At 46.4% G+C, this 17,588-nt stretch overlaps 10 non-coding genes across 10 annotated transcripts; all 10 read left to right on the forward strand.

The window, feature by feature from the left end:
• Window positions 1–990: 990 nt before the first annotated feature.
• Window positions 991–1,072, forward strand: trnal-aag (transfer RNA leucine (anticodon AAG)). The gene has a single exon. It is a non-coding gene; the product is annotated as a tRNA-Leu (tRNA).
• A 1,125-nt stretch (window positions 1,073–2,197) lies between these two features.
• Window positions 2,198–2,270, forward strand: trnai-uau (transfer RNA isoleucine (anticodon UAU)). The gene has a single exon. It is a non-coding gene; the product is annotated as a tRNA-Ile (tRNA).
• Window positions 2,271–3,930: 1,660 nt separating this feature from the next.
• Window positions 3,931–4,012, forward strand: trnal-aag (transfer RNA leucine (anticodon AAG)). The gene has a single exon. It is a non-coding gene; the product is annotated as a tRNA-Leu (tRNA).
• Window positions 4,013–5,137: 1,125 nt separating this feature from the next.
• Window positions 5,138–5,210, forward strand: trnav-uac (transfer RNA valine (anticodon UAC)). The gene has a single exon. It is a non-coding gene; the product is annotated as a tRNA-Val (tRNA).
• Window positions 5,211–6,870: 1,660 nt separating this feature from the next.
• Window positions 6,871–6,952, forward strand: trnal-aag (transfer RNA leucine (anticodon AAG)). The gene has a single exon. It is a non-coding gene; the product is annotated as a tRNA-Leu (tRNA).
• Window positions 6,953–8,077: 1,125 nt separating this feature from the next.
• trnav-uac (transfer RNA valine (anticodon UAC)) lies at window positions 8,078–8,150 on the forward strand. Its single transcript has one exon. It is a non-coding gene; the product is annotated as a tRNA-Val (tRNA).
• A 1,660-nt stretch (window positions 8,151–9,810) lies between these two features.
• On the forward strand, window positions 9,811–9,892 carry trnal-aag (transfer RNA leucine (anticodon AAG)). Its single transcript has one exon. It is a non-coding gene; the product is annotated as a tRNA-Leu (tRNA).
• A 1,125-nt stretch (window positions 9,893–11,017) lies between these two features.
• trnav-uac (transfer RNA valine (anticodon UAC)) lies at window positions 11,018–11,090 on the forward strand. Its single transcript has one exon. It is a non-coding gene; the product is annotated as a tRNA-Val (tRNA).
• Window positions 11,091–12,750: 1,660 nt separating this feature from the next.
• trnal-aag (transfer RNA leucine (anticodon AAG)) lies at window positions 12,751–12,832 on the forward strand. Its single transcript has one exon. It is a non-coding gene; the product is annotated as a tRNA-Leu (tRNA).
• A 2,858-nt stretch (window positions 12,833–15,690) lies between these two features.
• On the forward strand, window positions 15,691–15,772 carry trnal-aag (transfer RNA leucine (anticodon AAG)). Its single transcript has one exon. It is a non-coding gene; the product is annotated as a tRNA-Leu (tRNA).
• Window positions 15,773–17,588: the final 1,816 nt, after the last annotated feature.

The following is a 17,588-nucleotide window of genomic DNA, read 5'->3' on the forward strand; positions in this document are numbered from 1 at the left end:
GTAAACGGGGAGGGCGAGTGGGGAAGTGAGGCAGTTGCAGCTCTGGAGAAAGTCCTTCGTTGTGATTCACTCAGCAACCAGAGACGTGACGGTGACTCAGGCGTGAGAGCTCTTCACATCGTGAACAAAAAGCAATCAAGGGCAGTTAGCACCTCTTCCGGAGTGGGGGTGGGGTGAGGTAATTACCTTTTGACTTCTGTTACTATGTTCGGAAACTGCCTTTTGGATTGAGGTGAAGAGAAACTGCATTTCTAAAAAGCACCATGGAACTTGTTAAACTTTATTGAGTCGCTTATTCTCATCGATTCCCACACAGGTTTCCAACTCAGTTGGTATCCATGAGGCTCATGTCCAGGTGCAATCTGCAGCAAATTGCACGGTTAGGTAAAAGGCAAGGAAAGTGGCATCTCGAACCGGCCCCGAGGTCAGACCTTCCTCACAATGTAATCTGTCCTTCTCGGATTGTAATGCTACCTCCGGTTTTAGGGTGGAACATTCTTTGGGAACCTTATTCTGCAAAACAGACACAGTGACTGAAACTATGCTGCACGGTATGATTTGGGACACGGCCTGCTCAGCTTTGTGCATTTCCCCTGTAGTCCGGTGTGTTTCATGTTCCGTGTAAACGTGAAAGTTGTCCTGTTTCGAGCAATGGGTGAAATCATTGAGCAAAGCAAGAATCGAAATTGCAGTAATGTCAAGTAGCTCATGGTAATTTGACCCAATCATAATCGATCATATATTCTCACGCACTCACAGATACATCTGTAGCTGAATCGAAGTCTGAGAAGATAGACTCAGTTTACCAGTGATTTTTGTCTGGATTGATGGGCTATCGTTAACTGCTGAGAAATTGATATTGTAGACGGGCACATCCCAGCAGCTGTGCGAGTCGGAGAGGGATCATGGAACCCTTTTCACGTGAGTTTACATCTGTTGTTATGCAGGAACACAATTGGAAGTGCAAGAAAATGGAGTCGTGGGCGTGTTGGTAGTGTGGCCGAGCGGTCTAAGGCGCTGGATTAAGGCTCCAGTCTCGACAGAGGCGTGGGTTCGAATCCCACCGCTGCCATTTCTGCGGAGCAGCTAGTTTAAATGCTGTTTCGATCCCCTGCGGCATTTCTGTTTAAAACAGAAGCAAAATGAGTTTGCTTCCCGGGGAATTGATTGTGGTGTTGGTAAGTGCCGAATTTTCCAAAGTGTCTGTGCTGTCATGCTCGTGTTCGCCTCCCGCGCGGAAAATCGCCAGCGGCTCTACTCTTGCTTTCTGTTCCAGGCAAGTTGAGCTTTTACTGGAACCGAATGGAGACTGCTATTTCATCGTTGTTGCGAAACAGAGTCCTACGGTGACTCGACTCGTCGTTATTTGGTTTTCTGGCCAATGAGAAAATCGTTCCAATGTATTTCGATGTCATATGTTATTGAATTTCTCCCACTTCCTTCATTTCAGTCCTGGAGTCATCGGAAGGGAAAGGTAATCTAATCGAGACTGTGATTGGTGAAATTCACTTTTTATGGCCCATTCTTATTATGTTCTTTTTTTGTCTCTTTGCAGCATTGTCTGGGAAGTGGTGGTGCACTCAAGCTCCAGTATGTTTGAAAGAGTAGTTTGGAATTGCCCTGTTGTTAGTTGTGTGATTACGTTATGGCTCATGCCCCCTGACTGTCTCACATTTAGCATTCATGCTCGCTGTGTCTGAAAATGCATTTGGTTTTCCCGTTTTGTTTGTGTTCGGTGTTAAATGCTTTCTGTTTTGCGATTCGCTCAATACATTACGAATTAACAGGGTTTCTGAGGTAACTTCCAGCTGCAAAAATCCTCAACTGAGAATCTGGGTAATTTTCACGGAGTATGGTCAGTCGGAGCAAAAGTAAGGAAGTCGTTCGTTTCTGCAGTGTTTCACAATGCTACCTTTCCCGTGAGCAGTCGAACAGACGAAAAGATTTTGCCACAGACTGCGAGGGTAAGCTCTGCAAAAACGTAATTCTTTAAAGCAGGTGTAAGCGACACAACGTTATTGGGGTACACCGCGTGGAAACAGATACTTCGGTGTATTTCTTCCATGCTCACCACATAGCCAAAATTAAACAAGTCCCATTAAACAACGAGCTAACGGAAACAGAAAGGTGAAAGGTCGAATGGCTTCAACTTTCAGTGCTGGATGCCACTGAGCTGCAGCGGGGACGACCGAGGCTTGTTTCTGTAGTGTAGTGGTCATCACGTTCGCCTTATACGCGAAAGGTCCCCAGTTCGAAACTGGGCAGAAACTGCTTTGCTCTTCAACTGCAGCCTTTGACATCGACAAGAACGGAGCTTTCTTGCTTGCTTTCCCATGTGCAAACCTGCCTTCGAGTTTGCTCGCATAAATCGTCGCTCGTAGTGCAATGCAATGCCGCTCCGTTTAATTACTGTGCAAAAGCATTGTAAAGTTTTTCTCCAACCTGGTTCTGATCATATGCCATTCTGTTTGAGAGTGTAGTTACCCCCTTCTGATCCTTCCACGAAAAGCATTACCGCATTCGCATTCCTTGCGCAGGCGGCCCGGTTCAAAGACAGGGAAGAAGCTGATGTGCTGGTGTCACAGTGCACCACGGATTCCTCAACTAGTCTGTCTGTCAAATGTATCCCAAAGTCGTCTCTGAAAGACCTCATTTGGAAGGTGTCTGTCGTTATTCAACGTGTGAGAATTGGCACCAGAGGTCCTGAATCATGTTTTGGAGCAGTTCGCACGTTAGTGGCTCATTCAATCAGCAACAGCAATGAAAGAAATTCCACTCTCAGAGGAACCTCTGGACCTGTGCTTTCATAGCGTCGCTAGTATTAAGGTGCGCCCCGAGATCTAAGCCAGGTTGGAACGGAAACGGAGGAATCGACAGAGAGGCTACAGAATGACATCGCATCCATTTGGTTTTCATTAAATCACTGACGAGCAGGAAAATGTAAACGGAGAGGGCGAGTGGGGAAGTGAGGCAGTTGCAGCTCTGGAGAAAGTCCTTCGTTGTGATTCACTCAGCAACCAGAGACGTGACGGTGACTCAGGCGTGAGAGCTCTTCACATCGTGAACAAAAAGCAATCAAGGGCAGTTAGCACCTCTTCCGGAGTGGGGGTGGGGTGAGGTAATTACCTTTTGACTTCTGTTAATATGTTCGGAAACTGCCTTTTGGATTGAGGTGAAGAGAAACTGCATTTCTAAAAAGCACCATGGAACTTGTTAAACTTTATTGAGTCGCTTATTCTCATCGATTCCCACACAGGTTTCCAACTCAGTTGGTATCCATGAGGCTCATGTCCAGGTGCAATCTGCAGCAAATTGCACGGTTAGGTAAAAGGCAAGGAAAGTGGCATCTCGAACCGGCCCCGAGGTCAGACCTTCCTCACAATGTAATCTGTCCTTCTCGGATTGTAATGCTACCTCCGGTTTTAGGGTGGAACATTCTTTGGGAACCTTATTCTGCAAAACAGACACAGTGACTGAAACTATGCTGCACGGTATGATTTGGGACACGGCCTGCTCAGCTTTGTGCATTTCCCCTGTAGCCCGGTGTGTTTCATGTTCCGTGTAAACGTGAAAGTTGTCCTGTTTCGAGCAATGGGTGAAATCATTGAGCAAAGCAAGAATCGAAATTGCAGTAATGTCAAGTAGCTCATGGTAATTTGACCCAATCATAATCGATCATATATTCTCACGCACTCACAGATACATCTGTAGCTGAATCGAAGTCTGAGAAGATAGACTCAGTTTACCAGTGATTTTTGTCTGGATTGATGGGCTATCGTTAACTGCTGAGAAATTGATATTGTAGACGGGCACATCCCAGCAGCTGTGCGAGTCGGAGAGGGATCATGGAACCCTTTTCACGTGAGTTTACATCTGTTGTTATGCAGGAACACAATTGGAAGTGCAAGAAAATGGAGTCGTGGGCGTGTTGGTAGTGTGGCCGAGCGGTCTAAGGCGCTGGATTAAGGCTCCAGTCTCGACAGAGGCGTGGGTTCGAATCCCACCGCTGCCATTTCTGCGGAGCAGCTAGTTTAAATGCTGTTTCGATCCCCTGCGGCATTTCTGTTTAAAACAGAAGCAAAATGAGTTTGCTTCCCGGGGAATTGATTGTGGTGTTGGTAAGTGCCGAATTTTCCAAAGTGTCTGTGCTGTCATGCTCGTGTTCGCCTCCCGCGCGGAAAATCGCCAGCGGCTGTACTCTTGCTTTCTGTTCCAGGCAAGTTGAGCTTTTACTGGAACCGAATGGAGACTGCTATTTCATCGTTGTTGCGAAACAGAGTCCTACGGTGACTCGACTCGTCGTTATTTGGTTTTCTGGCCAATGAGAAAATCGTTCCAATGTATTTCGATGTCATATGTTATTGAATTTCTCCCACTTCCTTCATTTCAGTCCTGGAGTCATCGGAAGGGAAAGGTAATCTAATCGAGACTGTGATTGGTGAAATTCACTTTTTATGGCCCATTCTTATTATGTTCTTTTTTTGTCTCTTTGCAGCATTGTCTGGGAAGTGGTGGTGCACTCAGGCTCCAGTATGTTTGAAAGAGTAGTTTGGAATTGCCCTGTTGTTAGTTGTGTGATTACGTTATGGCTCATGCCCCCTGACTGTCTCACATTTAGCATTCATGCTCGCTGTGTCTGAAAATGCATTTGGTTTTCCCGTTTTGTTTGTGTTCGGTGTTAAATGCTTTCTGTTTTGCGATTCGCTCAATACATTACGAATTAACAGGGTTTCTGAGGTAACTTCCAGCTGCAAAAATCCTCAACTGAGAATCTGGGTAATTTTCACGGAGTATGGTCAGTCGGAGCAAAAGTAAGGAAGTCGTTCGTTTCTGCAGTGTTTCACAATGCTACCTTTCCCGTGAGCAGTCGAACAGACGAAAAGATTTTGCCACAGACTGCGACGGTAAGCTCCGCAAAAACGTAATTCTTTAAAGCAGGTGTAAGCGACACAACGTTATTGGGGTACACCGCGTGGAAACAGATACTTCGGTGTATTTCTTCCATGCTCACCACATAGCCAAAATTAAACAAGTCCCATTAAACAACGAGCTAACGGAAACAGAAAGGTGAAAGGTCGAATGGCTTCAACTTTCAGTGCTGGATGCCACTGAGCTGCAGCGGGGACGACCGAGGCTTGTTTCTGTAGTGTAGTGGTCATCACGTTCGCCTTACACGCGAAAGGTCCCCAGTTCGAAACTGGGCAGAAACTGCTTTGCTCTTCAACTGCAGCCTTTGACATCGACAAGAACGGAGCTTTCTTGCTTGCTTTCCCATGTGCAAACCTGCCTTCGAGTTTGCTCGAATAAATCATCGCTCGTAGTGCAATGCAATGCCGCTCCGTTTAATTACTGTGCAAAAGCATTGTAAAGTTTTTCTCCAACCTGGTTCTGATCATATGCCATTCTGTTTGAGAGTGTAGTTACCCCCTTCTGATCCTTCCACGAAAAGCATTACCGCATTCGCATTCCTTGCGCAGGCGGCCCGGTTCAAAGACAGGGAAGAAGCTGATGTGCTGGTGTCACAGTGCACCACGGATTCCTCAACTAGTCTGTCTGTCCAATGTATCCCAAAGTCGTCTCTGAAAGACCTCATTTGGAAGGTGTCTGTCGTTATTCAACGTGTGAGAATTGGCACCAGAGGTCCTGAATCATGTTTTGGAGCAGTTCGCACGTTAGTGGCTCATTCAATCAGCAACAGCAATGAAAGAAATTCCACTCTCAGAGGAACCTCTGGACCTGTGCTTTCATAGCGTCGCTAGTATTAAGGTGCGCCCCGAGATCTAAGCCAGGTTGGAACGGAAACGGAGGAATCGACAGAGAGGCTACAGAATGACATCGCATCCATTTGGTTTTCATTAAATCACTGACGAGCAGGAAAATGTAAACGGGGAGGGCGAGTGGGGAAGTGAGGCAGTTGCAGCTCTGGAGAAAGTCCTTCGTTGTGATTCACTCAGCAACCAGAGACGTGACGGTGACTCAGGCGTGAGAGCTCTTCACATCGTGAACAAAAAGCAATCAAGGGCAGTTAGCACCTCTTCCGGAGTGGGGGTGGGGTGAGGTAATTACCTTTTGACTTCTGTTACTATGTTCGGAAACTGCCTTTTGGATTGAGGTGAAGAGAAACTGCATTTCTAAAAAGCACCATGGAACTTGTTAAACTTTATTGAGTCGCTTATTCTCATCGATTCCCACACAGGTTTCCAACTCAGTTGGTATCCATGAGGCTCATGTCCAGGTGCAATCTGCAGCAAATTGCACGGTTAGGTAAAAGGCAAGGAAAGTGGCATCTCGAACCGGCCCCGAGGTCAGACCTTCCTCACAATGTAATCTGTCCTTCTCGGATTGTAATGCTACCTCCGGTTTTAGGGTGGAACATTCTTTGGGAACCTTATTCTGCAAAACAGACACAGTGACTGAAACTATGCTGCACGGTATGATTTGGGACACGGCCTGCTCAGCTTTGTGCATTTCCCCTGTAGTCCGGTGTGTTTCATGTTCCGTGTAAACGTGAAAGTTGTCCTGTTTCGAGCAATGGGTGAAATCATTGAGCAAAGCAAGAATCGAAATTGCAGTAATGTCAAGTAGCTCATGGTAATTTGACCCAATCATAACCGATCATATATTCTCACGCACTCACAGATACATCTGTAGCTGAATCGAAGTCTGAGAAGATAGACTCAGTTTACCAGTGATTTTTGTCTGGATTGATGGGCTATCGTTAACTGCTGAGAAATTGATATTGTAGACGGGCACATCCCAGCAGCTGTGCGAGTCGGAGAGGGATCATGGAACCCTTTTCACGTGAGTTTACATCTGTTGTTATGCAGGAACACAATTGGAAGTGCAAGAAAATGGAGTCGTGGGCGTGTTGGTAGTGTGGCCGAGCGGTCTAAGGCGCTGGATTAAGGCTCCAGTCTCGACAGAGGCGTGGGTTCGAATCCCACCGCTGCCATTTCTGCGGAGCAGCTAGTTTAAATGCTGTTTCGATCCCCTGCGGCATTTCTGTTTAAAACAGAAGCAAAATGAGTTTGCTTCCCGGGGAATTGATTGTGGTGTTGGTAAGTGCCGAATTTTCCAAAGTGTCTGTGCTGTCATGCTCGTGTTCGCCTCCCGCGCGGAAAATCGCCAGCGGCTCTACTCTTGCTTTCTGTTCCAGGCAAGTTGAGCTTTTACTGGAACCGAATGGAGACTGCTATTTCATCGTTGTTGCGAAACAGAGTCCTACGGTGACTCGACTCGTCGTTATTTGGTTTTCTGGCCAATGAGAAAATCGTTCCAATGTATTTCGATGTCATATGTTATTGAATTTCTCCCACTTCCTTCATTTCAGTCCTGGAGTCATCGGAAGGGAAAGGTAATCTAATCGAGACTGTGATTGGTGAAATTCACTTTTTATGGCCCATTCTTATTATGTTCTTTTTTTGTCTCTTTGCAGCATTGTCTGGGAAGTGGTGGTGCACTCAGGCTCCAGTATGTTTGAAAGAGTAGTTTGGAATTGCCCTGTTGTTAGTTGTGTGATTACGTTATGGCTCATGCCCCCTGACTGTCTCACATTTAGCATTCAAGCTCGCTGTGTCTGAAAATGCATTTGGTTTTCCCGTTTTGTTTGTGTTCCGTGTTAAATGCTTTCTGTTTTGCGATTCGCTCAATACATTACGAATTAACAGGGTTTCTGAGGTAACTTCCAGCTGCAAAAATCCTCAACTGAGAATCTGGGAAATTTTCACGGAGTATGGTCAGTCGGAGCAAAAGTAAGGAAGTCGTTCGTTTCTGCAGTGTTTCACAATGCTACCTTTCCCGTGAGCAGTCGAACAGACGAAAAGATTTTGCCACAGACTGCGACGGTAAGCTCCGCAAAAACGTAATTCTTTAAAGCAGGTGTAAGCGACACAACGTTATTGGGGTACACCGCGTGGAAACAGATAGTTCGGTGTATCTCGTCCATGCTCACCACATAGCCAAAATTAAACAAGTCCCATTAAACAACGAGCTAACGGAAACAGAAAGGTGAAAGGTCGAATGGCTTCAACTTTCAGTGCTGGATGCCACTGAGCTGCAGCGGGGACGACCGAGGCTTGTTTCTGTAGTGTAGTGGTTATCACGTTCGCCTTACACGCGAAAGGTCCCCAGTTCGAAACTGGGCAGAAACTGCTTTACTCTTCAACTGCAGCCTTTGACATCGACAAGAACGATGCTTTCTTGCTTGCTTTCCCATGTGCAAACCTGCCTTCGAGTTTGCTCGAATAAATCGTCGCTCGCAGTGCAATGCAATACCGCCCCGTTTAATTACTGTGCAAAAGCATTGTAAAGTTTTTCTCCAACCTGGTTCTGATCATATGCCATTCTGTTTGAGAGTGTAGTTACCCCCTTCTGATCCTTCCACGAAAAGCATTACCGCATTCGCATTCCTTGCGCAGGCGGCCCGGTTCAAAGACAGGGAAGAAGCTGATGTGCTGGTGTCACAGTGCACCACGGATTCCTCAACTAGTCTGTCTGTCCAATGTATCCCAAAGTCGTCTCTGAAAGACCTCATTTGGAAGGTGTCTGTCGTTATTCAACGTGTGAGAATTGGCACCAGAGGTCCTGAATCATGTTTTGGAGCAGTTCGCACGTTAGTGGCTCATTCAATCAGCAACAGCAATGAAAGAAATTCCACTCTCAGAGGAACCTCTGGACCTGTGCTTTCATAGCGTCGCTAGTATTAAGGTGCGCCCCGAGATCTAAGCCAGGTTGGAACGGAAACGGAGGAATCGACAGAGAGGCTACAGAATGACATCGCATCCATTTGGTTTTCATTAAATCACTGACGAGCAGGAAAATGTAAACGGGGAGGGCGAGTGGGGAAGTGAGGCAGTTGCAGCTCTGGAGAAAGTCCTTCGTTGTGATTCACTCAGCAACCAGAGACGTGACGGTGACTCAGGCGTGAGAGCTCTTCACATCGTGAACAAAAGGCAATCAAGGGCAGTTAGCACCTCTTCCGGAGTGGGGGTGGGGTGAGGTAATTACCTTTTGACTTCTGTTACTATGTTCGGAAACTGCCTTTTGGATTGAGGTGAAGAGAAACTGCATTTCTAAAAAGCACCATGGAACTTGTTAAACTTTATTGAGTCGCTTATTCTCATCGATTCCCACACAGGTTTCCAACTCAGTTGGTATCCATGAGGCTCATGTCCAGGTGCAATCTGCAGCAAATTGCACGGTTAGGTAAAAGGCAAGGAAAGTGGCATCTCGAACCGGCCCCGAGGTCAGACCTTCCTCACAATGTAATCTGTCCTTCTCGGATTGTAATGCTACCTCCGGTTTTAGGGTGGAACATTCTTTGGGAACCTTATTCTGCAAAACAGACACAGTGACTGAAACTATGCTGCACGGTATGATTTGGGACACGGCCTGCTCAGCTTTGTGCATTTCCCCTGTAGTCCGGTGTGTTTCATGTTCCGTGTAAACGTGAAAGTTGTCCTGTTTCGAGCAATGGGTGAAATCATTGAGCAAAGCAAGAATCGAAATTGCAGTAATGTCAAGTAGCTCATGGTAATTTGACCCAATCATAATCGATCATATATTCTCACGCACTCACAGATAAATCTGTAGCTGAATCGAAGTCTGAGAAGATAGACTCAGTTTACCAGTGATTTTTGTCTGGATTGATGGGCTATCGTTAACTGCTGAGAAATTGATATTGTAGACGGGCACATCCCAGCAGCTGTGCGAGTCGGAGAGGGATCATGGAACCCTTTTCACGTGAGTTTACATCTGTTGTTATGCAGGAACACAATTGGAAGTGCAAGAAAATGGAGTCGTGGGCGTGTTGGTAGTGTGGCCGAGCGGTCTAAGGCGCTGGATTAAGGCTCCAGTCTCGACAGAGGCGTGGGTTCGAATCCCACCGCTGCCATTTCTGCGGAGCAGCTAGTTTAAATGCTGTTTCGATCCCCTGCGGCATTTCTGTTTAAAACAGAAGCAAAATGAGTTTGCTTCCCGGGGAATTGATTGTGGTGTTGGTAAGTGCCGAATTTTCCAAAGTGTCTGTGCTGTCATGCTCGTGTTCGCCTCCCGCGCGGAAAATCGCCAGCGGCTCTACTCTTGCTTTCTGTTCCAGGCAAGTTGAGCTTTTACTGGAACCGAATGGAGACTGCTATTTCATCGTTGTTGCGAAACAGAGTCCTACGGTGACTCGACTCGTCGTTATTTGGTTTTCTGGCCAATGAGAAAATCGTTCCAATGTATTTCGATGTCATATGTTATTGAATTTCTCCCACTTCCTTCATTTCAGTCCTGGAGTCATCGGAAGGGAAAGGTAATCTAATCGAGACTGTGATTGGTGAAATTCACTTTTTATGGCCCATTCTTATTATGTTCTTTTTTTGTCTCTTTGCAGCATTGTCTGGGAAGTGGTGGTGCACTCAGGCTCCAGTATGTTTGAAAGAGTAGTTTGGAATTGCCCTGTTGTTAGTTGTGTGATTACGTTATGGCTCATGCCCCCTGACTGTCTCACATTTAGCATTCAAGCTCGCTGTGTCTGAAAATGCATTTGGTTTTCCCGTTTTGTTTGTGTTCCGTGTTAAATGCTTTCTGTTTTGCGATTCGCTCAATACATTACGAATTAACAGGGTTTCTGAGGTAACTTCCAGCTGCAAAAATCCTCAACTGAGAATCTGGGAAATTTTCACGGAGTATGGTCAGTCGGAGCAAAAGTAAGGAAGTCGTTCGTTTCTGCAGTGTTTCACAATGCTACCTTTCCCGTGAGCAGTCGAACAGACGAAAAGATTTTGCCACAGACTGCGACGGTAAGATCCGCAAAAACGTAATTCTTTAAAGCAGGTGTAAGCGACACAACGTTATTGGGGTACACCGCGTGGAAACAGATACTTCGGTGTATCTCGTCCATGCTCACCACATAGCCAAAATTAAACAAGTCCCATTAAACAACGAGCTAACGGAAACAGAAAGGTGAAAGGTCGAATGGCTTCAACTTTCAGTGCTGGATGCCACTGAGCTGCAGCGGGGACGACCGAGGCTTGTTTCTGTAGTGTAGTGGTCATCACGTTCGCCTTACACGCGAAAGGTCCCCAGTTCGAAACTGGGCAGAAACTGCTTTGCTCTTCAACTGCAGCCTTTGACATCGACAAGAACGGAGCTTTCTTGCTTGCTTTCCCATGTGCAAACCTGCCTTCGAGTTTGCTCGAATAAATCGTCGCTCGTAGTGCAATGCAATGCCGCTCCGTTTAATTACTGTGCAAAAGCATTGTAAAGTTTTTCTCCAACCTGGTTCTGATCATATGCCATTCTGTTTGAGAGTGTAGTTACCCCCTTCTGATCCTTCCACGAAAAGCATTACCGCATTCGCATTCCTTGCGCAGGCGGCCCGGTTCAAAGACAGGGAAGAAGCTGATGTGCTGGTGTCACAGTGCACCACGGATTCCTCAACTAGTCTGTCTGTCCAATGTATCCCAAAGTCGTCTCTGAAAGACCTCATTTGGAAGGTGTCTGTCGTTATTCAACGTGTGAGAATTGGCACCAGAGGTCCTGAATCATGTTTTGGAGCAGTTCGCACGTTAGTGGCTCATTCAATCAGCAACAGCAATGAAAGAAATTCCACTCTCAGAGGAACCTCTGGACCTGTGCTTTCATAGCGTCGCTAGTATTAAGGTGCGCCCCGAGATCTAAGCCAGGTTGGAACGGAAACGGAGGAATCGACAGAGAGGCTACAGAATGACATCGCATCCATTTGGTTTTCATTAAATCACTGACGAGCAGGAAAATGTAAACGGGGAGGGCGAGTGGGGAAGTGAGGCAGTTGCAGCTCTGGAGAAAGTCCTTCGTTGTGATTCACTCAGCAACCAGAGACGTGACGGTGACTCAGGCGTGAGAGCTCTTCACATCGTGAACAAAAAGCAATCAAGGGCAGTTAGCACCTCTTCCGGAGTGGGGGTGGGGTGAGGTAATTACCTTTTGACTTCTGTTACTATGTTCGGAAACTGCCTTTTGGATTGAGGTGAAGAGAAACTGCATTTCTAAAAAGCACCATGGAACTTGTTAAACTTTATTGAGTCGCTTATTCTCATCGATTCCCACACAGGTTTCCAACTCAGTTGGTATCCATGAGGCTCATGTCCAGGTGCAATCTGCAGCAAATTGCACGGTTAGGTAAAAGGCAAGGAAAGTGGCATCTCGAACCGGCCCCGAGGTCAGACCTTCCTCACAATGTAATCTGTCCTTCTCGGATTGTAATGCTACCTCCGGTTTTAGGGTGGAACATTCTTTGGGAACCTTATTCTGCAAAACAGACACAGTGACTGAAACTATGCTGCACGGTATGATTTGGGACACGGCCTGCTCAGCTTTGTGCATTTCCCCTGTAGTCCGGTGTGTTTCATGTTCCGTGTAAACGTGAAAGTTGTCCTGTTTCGAGCAATGGGTGAAATCATTGAGCAAAGCAAGAATCGAAATTGCAGTAATGTCAAGTAGCTCATGGTAATTTGACCCAATCATAATCGATCATATATTCTCACGCACTCACAGATACATCTGTAGCTGAATCGAAGTCTGAGAAGATAGACTCAGTTTACCAGTGATTTTTGCCTGGATTGATGGGCTATCGTTAACTGCTGAGAAATTGATATTGTAGACGGGCACATCCCAGCAGCTGTGCGAGTCGGAGAGGGATCATGGAACCCTTTTCACGTGAGTTTACATCTGTTGTTATGCAGGAACACAATTGGAAGTGCAAGAAAATGGAGTCGTGGGCGTGTTGGTAGTGTGGCCGAGCGGTCTAAGGCGCTGGATTAAGGCTCCAGTCTCGACAGAGGCGTGGGTTCGAATCCCACCGCTGCCATTTCTGCGGAGCAGCTAGTTTAAATGCTGTTTCGATCCCCTGCGGCATTTCTGTTTAAAACAGAAGCAAAATGAGTTTGCTTCCCGGGGAATTGATTGTGGTGTTGGTAAGTGCCGAATTTTCCAAAGTGTCTGTGCTGTCATGCTCGTGTTCGCCTCCCGCGTGGAAAATCGCCAGCGGCTCTACTCTTGCTTTCTGTTCCAGGCAAGTTGAGCTTTTACTGGAACCGAATGGAGACTGCTATTTCATCGTTGTTGCGAAACAGAGTCCTACGGTGACTCGACTCGTCGTTATTTGGTTTTCTGGCCAATGGGAAAATCGTTCCAATGTATTTCGATGTCATATGTTATTGAATTTCTCCCACTTCCTTCATTTCAGTCCTGGAGTCATCGGAAGGGAAAGGTAATCTAATCGAGACTGTGATTGGTGAAATTCACTTTTTATGGCCCATTCTTATTATGTTCTTTTTTTGTCTCTTTGCAGCATTGTCTGGGAAGTGATGGTGCACTCAGGCTCCAGTATGTTTGAAAGAGTAGTTTGGAATTGCCCTGTTGTTAGTTGTGTGATTACGTTATGGCTCATGCCCCCTGACTGTCTCACATTTAGCATTCATGCTCGCTGTGTCTGAAAATGCATTTGGTTTTCCCGTTTTGTTTGTGTTCCGTGTTAAATGCTTTCTGTTTTGCGATTCGCTCAATACATTACGAATTAACAGGGTTTCTGAGGTAACTTCCAGCTGCAAAAATCCTCAACTGAGAATCTGGGAAATTTTCACGGAGTATGGTCAGTCGGAGCAAAAGTAAGGAAGTCGTTCGTTTCTGCAGTGTTTCACAATGCTACCTTTCCCGTGAGCAGTCGAACAGACGAAAAGATTTTGCCACAGACTGCGACGGTAAGCTCCGCAAAAACGTAATTCTTTAAAGCAGGTGTAAGCGACACAACGTTATTGGGGTACACCGCGTGGAAACAGATACTTAGGTGTATCTCGTCCATGCTCACCACATAGCCAAAATTAAACAAGTCCCATTAAACAACGAGCTAACGGAAACAGAAAGGTGAAAGGTCGAATGGCTTCAACTTTCAGTGCTGGATGCCACTGAGCTGCAGCGGGGACGACCGAGGCTTGTTTCTGTAGTGTAGTGGTCATCACGTTCGCCTTACACGCGAAAGGTCCCCAATTCGAAACTGGGCAGAAACTGCTTTGCTCTTCAACTGCAGCCTTTGACATCGACAAGAACGGAGCTTTCTTGCTTGCTTTCCAATGTGCAAACCTGCCTTCGAGTTTGCTCGAATAAATCGTCGCTCGTAGTGCAATGCAATGCCGCTCCGTTTAATTACTGTGCAAAAGCATTGTAAAGTTTTTCTCCAACCTGGTTCTGATCATATGCCATTCTGTTTGAGAGTGTAGTTACCCCCTTCTGATCCTTCCACGAAAAGCATTACCGCATTCGCATTCCTTGCGCAGGCGGCCCGGTTCAAAGACAGGGAAGAAGCTGATGTGCTGGTGTCACAGTGCACCACGGATTCCTCAACTAGTCTGTCTGTCCAATGTATCCCAAAGTCGTCTCTGAAAGACCTCATTTGGAAGGTGTCTGTCGTTATTCAACGTGTGAGAATTGGCACCAGAGGTCCTGAATCATGTTTTGGAGCAGTTCGCACGTTAGTGGCTCATTCAATCAGCAACAGCAATGAAAGAAATTCCACTCTCAGAGGAACCTCTGGACCTGTGCTTTCATAGCGTCGCTAGTATTAAGGTGCGCCCCGAGATCTAAGCCAGGTTGGAACGGAAACGGAGGAATCGACAGAGAGGCTACAGAATGACATCGCATCCATTTGGTTTTCATTAAATCACTGACGAGCAGGAAAATGTAAACGGGGAGGGCGAGTGGGGAAGTGAGGCAGTTGCAGCTCTGGAGAAAGTCCTTCGTTGTGATTCACTCAGCAACCAGAGACGTGACGGTGACTCAGGCGTGAGAGCTCTTCACATCGTGAACAAAAAGCAATCAAGGGCAGTTAGCACCTCTTCCGGAGTGGGGGTGGGGTGAGGTAATTACCTTTTGACTTCTGTTACTATGTTCGTAAACTGCCTTTTGGATTGAGGTGAAGAGAAACTGCATTTCTAAAAAGCACCATGGAACTTGTTAAACTTTATTGAGTCGCTTATTCTCATCGATTCCCACACAGGTTTCCAACTCAGTTGGTATCCATGAGGCTCATGTCCAGGTGCAATCTGCAGCAAATTGCACGGTTAGGTAAAAAGCAAGGAAAGTGGCATCTCGAACCGGCCCCGAGGTCAGACCTTCCTCACAATGTAATCTGTCCTTCTCGGATTGTAATGCTACCTCCGGTTTTAGGGTGGAACATTCTTTGGGAACCTTATTCTGCAAAACAGACACAGTGACTGAAACTATGCTGCACGGTATGATTTGGGACACGGCCTGCTCAGCTTTGTGCATTTCCCCTGTAGTCCGGTGTGTTTCATGTTCCGTGTAAACGTGAAAGTTGTCCTGTTTCGAGCAATGGGTGAAATCATTGAGCAAAGCAAGAATCGAAATTGCAGTAATGTCAAGTAGCTCATGGTAATTTGACCCAATCATAATCGATCATATATTCTCACGCACTCACAGATAAATCTGTAGCTGAATCGAAGTCTGAGAAGATAGACTCAGTTTACCAGTGATTTTTGTCTGGATTGATGGGCTATCGTTAACTGCTGAGAAATTGATATTGTAGACGGGCACATCCCAGCAGCTGTGCGAGTCGGAGAGGGATCATGGAACCCTTTTCACGTGAGTTTACATCTGTTGTTATGCAGGAACACAATTGGAAGTGCAAGAAAATGGAGTCGTGGGCGTGTTGGTAGTGTGGCCGAGCGGTCTAAGGCGCTGGATTAAGGCTCCAGTCTCGACAGAGGCGTGGGTTCGAATCCCACCGCTGCCATTTCTGCGGAGCAGCTAGTTTAAATGCTGTTTCGATCCCCTGCGGCATTTCTGTTTAAAACAGAAGCAAAATGAGTTTGCTTCCCGGGGAATTGATTGTGGTGTTGGTAAGTGCCGAATTTTCCAAAGTGTCTGTGCTGTCATGCTCGTGTTCGCCTCCCGCGCGGAAAATCGCCAGCGGCTCTACTCTTGCTTTCTGTTCCAGGCAAGTTGAGCTTTTACTGGAACCGAATGGAGACTGCTATTTCATCGTTGTTGCGAAACAGAGTCCTACGGTGACTCGACTCGTCGTTATTTGGTTTTCTGGCCAATGAGAAAATCGTTCCAATGTATTTCGATGTCATATGTTATTGAATTTCTCCCACTTCCTTCATTTCAGTCCTGGAGTCATCGGAAGGGAAAGGTAATCTAATCGAGACTGTGATTGGTGAAATTCACTTTTTATGGCCCATTCTTATTATGTTCTTTTTTTGTCTCTTTGCAGCATTGTCTGGGAAGTGATGGTGCACTCAGGCTCCAGTATGTTTGAAAGAGTAGTTTGGAATTGCCCTGTTGTTAGTTGTGTGATTACGTTATGGCTCATGCCCCCTGACTGTCTCACATTTAGCATTCATGCTCGCTGTGTCTGAAAATGCATTTGGTTTTCCCGTTTTGTTTGTGTTCCGTGTTAAATGCTTTCTGTTTTGCGATTCGCTCAATACATTACGAATTAACAGGGTTTCTGAGGTAACTTCCAGCTGCAAAAATCCTCAACTGAGAATCTGGGAAATTTTCACGGAGTATGGTCAGTCGGAGCAAAAGTAAGGAAGTCGTTCGTTTCTGCAGTGTTTCACAATGCTACCTTTCCCGTGAGCAGTCGAACAGACGAAAAGATTTTGCCACAGACTGCGACGGTAAGCTCCGCAAAAACGTAATTCTTTAAAGCAGGTGTAAGCGACACAACGTTATTGGGGTACACCGCGTGGAAACAGATACTTCGGTGTATCTCGTCCATGCTCACCACATAGCCAAAATTAAACAAGTCCCATTAAACAACGAGCTAACGGAAACAGAAAGGTGAAAGGTCGAATGGCTTCAACTTTCAGTGCTGGATGCCACTGAGCTGCAGCGGGGACGACCGAGGCTTGTTTCTGTAGTGTAGTGGTCATCACGTTCGCCTTACACGCGAAAGGTCCCCAGCTCGAAACTGGGCAGAAACTGCTTTACTCTTCACCTGCAGCCTTTGACATCGACAAGAACGGAGCTTTCTTGCTTGCTTTCCCATGTGCAAACCTGCCTTCGAGTTTGCTCGAATAAATCGTCGCTCGTAGTGCAATGCAATGCCGCTCCTTTTAATTACTGTGCAAAAGCATTGTAAAGTTTTTCTCCAACCTGGTTCTGATCATATGCCATTCTGTTTGAGAGTGTAGTTACCCCCTTCTGATCCTTCCACGAAAAGCATTACCGCATTCGCATTCCTTGCGCAGGCGGCCCGGTTCAAAGACAGGGAAGAAGCTGATGTGCTGGTGTCACAGTGCACCACGGATTCCTCAACTAGTCTGTCTGTCAAATGTATCCCAAAGTCGTCTCTGAAAGACCTCATTTGGAAGGTGTCTGTCGTTATTCAACGTGTGAGAATTGGCACCAGAGGTCCTGAATCATGTTTTGGAGCAGTTCGCAAGTTAGTGGCTCATTCAATCAGCAACAGCAATGAAAGAAATTCCACTCTCAGAGGAACCTCTGGACCTGTGCTTTCATAGCGTCGCTGGTATTAAGGTGCGCCCCGAGATCTAAGCCAGGTTGGAACGGAAACGGAGGAATCGACAGAGAGGCTACAG

Source organism: Chiloscyllium punctatum, chromosome 18, assembly GCF_047496795.1.
Source record: "Chiloscyllium punctatum isolate Juve2018m chromosome 18, sChiPun1.3, whole genome shotgun sequence".
Taxonomy (NCBI): Eukaryota; Metazoa; Chordata; class Chondrichthyes; order Orectolobiformes; family Hemiscylliidae; genus Chiloscyllium; species Chiloscyllium punctatum.